We start from the raw sequence: 6,681 nt of genomic DNA on the forward strand, positions 1-6,681 counted from the left end.
GGACACATTTAAGAAGAAGAAGAAGATTGAACTATGAACAATAAAATGACAACAAACACAGCTATCAACAAATGAATCTTAAAAAAAAAAACTAAGTAAACAACTAGAATAGAAATAGAACCATAGATATGGAGAGCATATGGAGGGTTATCAGTGGCGCAGGGGAAGTGGGAGAATAGGGGAAAAGGTACAGGGATCAAGAAGTATAATTGGTATGTACAAAATAGACAGGGGGATGTTAAGAATAGTAAAGTAAATGGAAAATCCATAGAACCTATATGCATGACCCATGGACATCAAATAAGGGAGGAGGATTGCTGAACAGAAGGGAGGAACTGGGCAGAGGTAGAAAGGGGGGAAAAATTGGGACAACTGTAACAGCATAATCAATAAAATATACTTAAAAAAAACTAACAGCGAATGTGTATGACAAAACAAAAAGCTTCAAAAACAAAAAATCAACAGAAGGGTAGGAATTTACCTTCTCACAAGACCAGACATTATTAGTTTTACTGATTTCAATGCCTTTCTGGAAGGAAATACCTTAAATATGATTGCAATACCTCTGTGCCATTCACCCATTAAAAGGGATGTACTTCTTTTTCTTTTTAAGATTCCACTGATTCTGATTTACACAGACTTGGTGAATAAAAGGTGTTGCAAAAGGATTTTTAAGTATATAAAGATTTCTGAAATGCCCAATATCTAACAAACTGGATAGCTCAGAAATCTGCTTCAGTATTTAGTAAGTATAAAAGATATGATCTATGAAGTTTCTTTCATACATTTTGAAACAAAAGCTTTTAAAGAAAGCACATTAAATAAACTCTCACAGTTCTGGTCAAGATGGAGGCCTAGACAGACACCCTGTGTCTCCCTCCACAACTAAAAAAAAATACAACTGCCTCACAACTAGTGACAATGAGAAGTTCCAGAAAATCAAGCTGCATGTGTTAAAGAACCCCTGGGCTGCTCCAATTGAAAACAAACCCACGGGCTCTTTAGTTAGGGGTCTGATTGCCCGCCGCCAGAATTACAACTCTTAATACTTCAGTTGAGTGAAAAGAAAATTGTTTATTTAACAGTTACACATATCCCTGCCTCCCCCCTACCAAACCTAGTCAGTTTTAGGAAGATCAGAAACATCATTTCCCTACTTCCTGAACATAGTTCAGCTTTACCAGTGGCTGCCAATCATTCAGTCTGATTGGGAAGGTCCTTTCTGGGCTGTGGTGCCCTTCAACACTCAATACAAAACCGCCGGGATTCTCAGCCTCCTTGCAAACTGTCTTCTTTCTGTAAACCACGTGGATCTCCTCTTCTTCTCCAGAGCACCCCTGCGAACACCCGCCAGCGAGGGAGACAGCCCCAGAGCGCGCCCCGCAAAAGTGTTCGCAGCTGCCTATATATCCCTGACTGCGTCCTCTGAAGCAGTGGGTGTTGCCAACAGTTCTGACCATTCACAGAACCCCACATAAGCTCTGTGTGCTTTCCATACCGTCCTCTGGTTCAAGACTCCTCCCATCCACCTGAGGCCTTGGAAGCATCAAAGCAATTTTGCATAATGAAAGACACCAGCCACCAGCCTCAGGCATGTGGAGGCATTCTGAAAGCTGCTTCCTTCTCCCCATCCCCCAGCCATGAACTCCAGAGATTTTTGGACTCCCCTGTTTCTGTAATACATGGAAGTCCAACAAACAAAGATATAAAGAAGAAATATTCATCCAGCTAGACAGGTAGGAGGTGCAGAGCTGGGGCAGATAGAACCCGGTGTGGTGGTGGCAGCAGCGGTAGGCCAGCGGAAAGTGCAGTCAGACATTTTAAAACGTCAGGAGGGACACCTGGAGAGTGCTCCCAGCACCAGAACAGATTGCACGGATCACAGTCCAAGCACCAGGAAAAATAAAGCCTCATTGCTTATAACTGTGCAAACCAGTGGGGGTTGGGGCGGAGGAGGAGACTGCCAGTCTCTCAGCAGAACCCGCTATTTTGAAGGGCTCCCACAGCCCTAGAACATCTTCAGACCCACCCATGCTGGGAACAACAGCCAGAGCAACAGCTAGAGAGGCACCAGTCCCATACAGAAGTGGGAGAACTGCCTGGAAAAGGGGCGCATGCTGAGCAAGTAGCATTGTTCCCTCTCAGACACCTCCTCCACATACTGCGCCACAGTGTGTTGAAACGGGTTGCCCTGTACTGATGAATACCTAAGACTCTGCCACTTACAATGTAACAGGAGAGACAGCTTACCTAAGATACAGAGGCAAACAAACACAGGAGCCTGTCAAGATGAGGAGACAGAGAAGTATGGCCCAAAAGAGGGAACAGATCAAGGTTCCAGTGGGAGAATTAAGTGATGAGGAGATAGCAAGCCTAACAGATACAGAGTTCAAAACACTGGTGATAAAGATGCTCACAGGTTTGACAGATATGCTTGAGTATGGCAAACGCATAAGGGAAGAAGTGAAGGCTATGCTAAGTAAAAGGAAGGAAAATCCACGTAAAACCAATGGTGAAGGGAAGGAAACCAGGATTCAAATCAATGACTTGGAACATAAGGAAGGAAAGAACAGTCAACTAATACAAAGTGAGGAAACAAGAATTGAAAAAAATGAGGAGAGGCTTAGGAACCTCTGAGACAACTTTAAACTTGCCAATATCCAAATCACAGGGGTGCCAGAAAGGGAAGAGGAAGAGCAAGAAAAATTATGTGAAAAAATAATGAAGGAAAATGTCCCAAATTTGGCAAAGGAAATAGACATACAAGTCCAGGAAGCACAGAGTCCAAACAAGCTAGACCCAAAGAGGACCACACCAAGAAACATCATCATTAAAATGACCAAGTTTCAAGACACAGACAGAATCTGAAAAGCAGCAAGAGAAAAGCAGAGAGTTACCTACAAAGGGGTCTATAAGACTATCAGCTGATTTCTCAAAAGAAACTTTGCAGGCAAGAAGGGACTGGCAAGAAGTGTTCAATGTGATGAAAGCAAGGACCTACAAACAAAATTAGTCTATCCAGCAAAGCTATCACTTACAATGGAAGGGCAGATAAAGTGCTTCCCAGACAAAGTAAAGCTAAAAGAGTTCATCATCACCAAGCCATTATTATATGAAATGTTAAAGGGACTTATTTAAGAAAAAGATTAAAATTATAAACACTAAAATGACAACAAACTCACAACTATCAACAACTGAATCTAAAAAATAAAAACAAAATCCAATTAGGCAAACCAGAATAGGAACAGAATTGTGACTATGGGGATCATTTGGAGGGTTATCAGCTGGGAGGGAGAAGGAGGAGAAATTGGGAAATGGTGCAGGGATTAAGAAGCATAACTGTTTGGTACAAAAAAGACAGGGGCAAGTTAAGTATAATATAGGAAAGGGTAAAGCCAAAGAAATTATATGCATGACCCATGGACATGAACTAAGGGGGGTGGGATTGCTAGGGAAAGGGGGGTACTGGGCATAGGGGAGCAAAGGGAAAAGAAATTGGGACTGCTGTAACAACATAATAAATAAAACATACTTTAAAAAAGTAAAAAAAAAGAAAACTAAATTTTAAATAATTTAGCTTCTTCTCTATTCTGAGGTTAAACAAATTCTGGAGGGTTTGCATCATGCCAAGTTTGGATGTATGGCCTGGAAGAACAGGCATCTGGTATTTAATGAGAGTTGATTCCCATCAGATAGTGGCCAACAGTCCACCAGATGGATGGTGCTTCCTTACTGCAGGTGCCCTCGAGCCCAGCCCATCCTCATCCTCATCTATCTCTAAGTTCTCTGAATAATATATATAATCACATTTTGTTTATCCATTCATTTTTCAATGGACACTTGGGTTGTTTCAATATCTTAGCTATTGTGAATAATGCTGCAGTGAAGATGAGAATTCAAATAATTCCTTAAGATCCTGATTTCAATTCTTTTGGATATATACCCAAAAGTAGGATTGCTGGATCCTGTGGTAGTTCTGTTCTTAATTTTTTCAAGGAACTTCCATACTGTTTTCCATAGCTGCTGTACTATTGTTCTTGGATATGACACAAAAAATACAGGTAACAAAAGCAACGCTAAACAAGTGGCACTAGAACAAAATTAAGAGCTTCTGCACAGAATAAAAAAGCAATCAACAGAATGAAAAAAAATAACCTACAGAATGGAAGAGAATATTTGCAAATAATTTATCTGATAAGGGATCAATTTCCAAAGTATATAAGGAACTCCAGCAACTCAATAACAAAAATACAAATAACCAAGTAAAAATATTCAATAATATTTTAAAAGACTAAGATCAGTGCTCACTTCAACAGCACATATACTAAAATTGGAATGATACAGAGAAGATTAGCATGGCCTCTGTGCAAGGATGACACATAAATTTGTGAAGTGTTCCATGTTTTTTAAAAAATAAAATTAAAAAGAAATAAAAGACCAAGATCATTACAATACCTTTTTTGTTGTTTTTTAAAATATATGTTATTGATTATGCTATTACAGATGTCCCAATTTTTCCCCTTTGTTCCCTCAACCTAGGACACGCCTTCCCTCCAGCAGTTCCCCCCCCCCCACACACACACTGACTTAGTTTATTTCCATGGGTCATGCATATAAGTTCCTTGGCTTCTCCATTTCCTATACTATGCTTAACATCCCCCAGTCTATTTTGTACCTACCAGTTATGCTTCTTAATCCCTGTACTTTTTCACCCCTTCCCCATCACTGCTAATATATCTATGGTTTGTTCCTCTTCTCATTGTTTGCTTGGTTTGTTTTGTTTTTTAGATTCAGTTGTTAATAGTTGTGAGTTTGTTATCATTTCAATGTTCATAGTTTTGATCTTCATCTTTTTCTTTAAAAAGTCACTTTAAAATTTCATATAATAAGAGCTTGGTGATGATGAACTCCTTTATGTCTGGGAAGCATTTTATCTGTCCTTCTGTTCTAAATGCTAGCTTTGCTGGATAGACTAGTCTTAGTTGCAGGTCCTTGCTTTTCATAGTCACTTTGAATACTTCTTGTCAGTCCCTTCTTGCCTGAAAGTTTCTTCTGAGAAATCAGTGGATAGTCTTATGGGAACTCTTTTGTGGGTAACTCTCTTCTTGTCTCCTGCTGCTTTTAAGATTCTTTCTATATCTTTAGCCTTTGGCATTTTAACTATGATGTGTCTTGGTGTGGTCTTCTTTGGGTCTAGCTTGTTTGGGAATCTCTGTACTTCCTGAACTTGTATATTTATTTCCTCTGCCAAATTAGGGAAGTTTTCTTTCATTATTTTTTCAACTAAGTTTTCAATTATTGCTCTTCTTCTTCTTCTTCTGGCATCCCTATGATTTGGATATTGACACTTTTAGAGATGTCCCAGAATCTTATTATTCTCTTCTCACTTTTTTTCTTGAATTCTCATTTCTTCATTCTGTACTAGTTGACTATTGATTTCTTCCTTATGTTCTAATTCATTGATTTGAACCTCGGCTCCGTTCTTTTCATTATTGGTTCCATGTAGATTTTTCTTCATTTCACTTAGTGTAGCCTTCATTTCCTCCTTTATGCATTTGTTACAGTCATTCATTTCTCTGAGTATCATTATCACCAGTGTTTTGAACTGTGCATCTGATAGGCTGGCTATCTCCTTTTTACTTAATTCTCTTTCTGGAGTTTTAACCTGTTCTTTCATTTGGGCCATACTTCTTTGTCTTCTCAAATTGACAGCCTCCCCGAGTTTGCTTCTGTGTATTAGGTAGAGCTGCTGCACCTGTTATATTATAAGATATTTGTCACTGCTGGGTGACCCTGTTTCACCATTTTGTGCTGTTGTGTTTGGGAGAGAGATTAGAAAGGGAACAATACTATTTGCTCGCCACCTGCCCCATTTCCAGTCACTTAACCTGCTTCCTATATGCATCTGACACCCCTCTGGCTGTTGCTCTGGTTCCCAGAGTGGTGGGTTCTCTAAATTCTAGTAGCATGGAGGCTCTGTAAACAAAGTCTCCTGAGAGACAAGCAGTTCCTTCCACCACCCCAACGCCCACTGGCTTTCACAGTCAGAAGCTATAAGGGTTTATTTTCCTGGCACTGGAATGATGAGCTGCACAGTCTATCCAGGAGCTAGGATCACTCCCCAGGCGACCTTCCTGGCTTTTATCCAGCACACGGGAATATAGGACCATTGTCTTACTACCACTGCTTCGCCTCCACCGCACTGCATTCTCTCTGCCCTGGATCCCCATTTCCACCCCTCTTACCCATCTGGATTAATATTTCTTCTTTAAGTATTTGGTAGTCAGAATTCCATACAGTTTTATTTTCTGGCACTTCTGTTTGATTTTGTTTGTTTTGAAGTAGTTGTAATCCTCATGGTGTGCAAGGGGGCAAAATGTGTATACCTATGCCTCCATATTGGTCGGAAGTCCTATTTTTAATTTTTATTATTGAATGTTCTGGGTAAAGTGAGAAGCAAAAAAAGGAAGAGGTCAGAGAAAAACAGTAAATGTTATAAGCAAAAGGAATTTTATTATCATTCACATTTCTTTTTATTTTGAACTTTATTTTATATATATCATCATGAAATACTATTAATTCAGTCACATTCTACTGTATAATAAAACATTCGTATGCTATTCTTTCCATCCTTGCTAATATTTCTTTTTCAGTTTCTTCATAAATTTAAAAACTTCCCAA

The 6,681-nt window shown here is 39.5% G+C and overlaps 1 non-coding gene across 1 annotated transcript; it reads left to right on the top strand.

Moving 5' to 3' along the window:
- The first annotated feature begins 4,300 nt into the window (after positions 1–4,300).
- On the top strand, positions 4,301–4,407 carry LOC150004561 (U6 spliceosomal RNA). Its single transcript, XR_016512601.1, has one exon. It is a non-coding gene; the product is annotated as a U6 spliceosomal RNA (small nuclear RNA).
- Positions 4,408–6,681: the final 2,274 nt, after the last annotated feature.

This window comes from Furipterus horrens, unplaced genomic scaffold, assembly GCF_987537825.1.
Source record: "Furipterus horrens unplaced genomic scaffold, mFurHor1.1.pri manual_scaffold_7, whole genome shotgun sequence".
NCBI lineage: Eukaryota > Metazoa > Chordata > Mammalia > Chiroptera > Furipteridae > Furipterus > Furipterus horrens.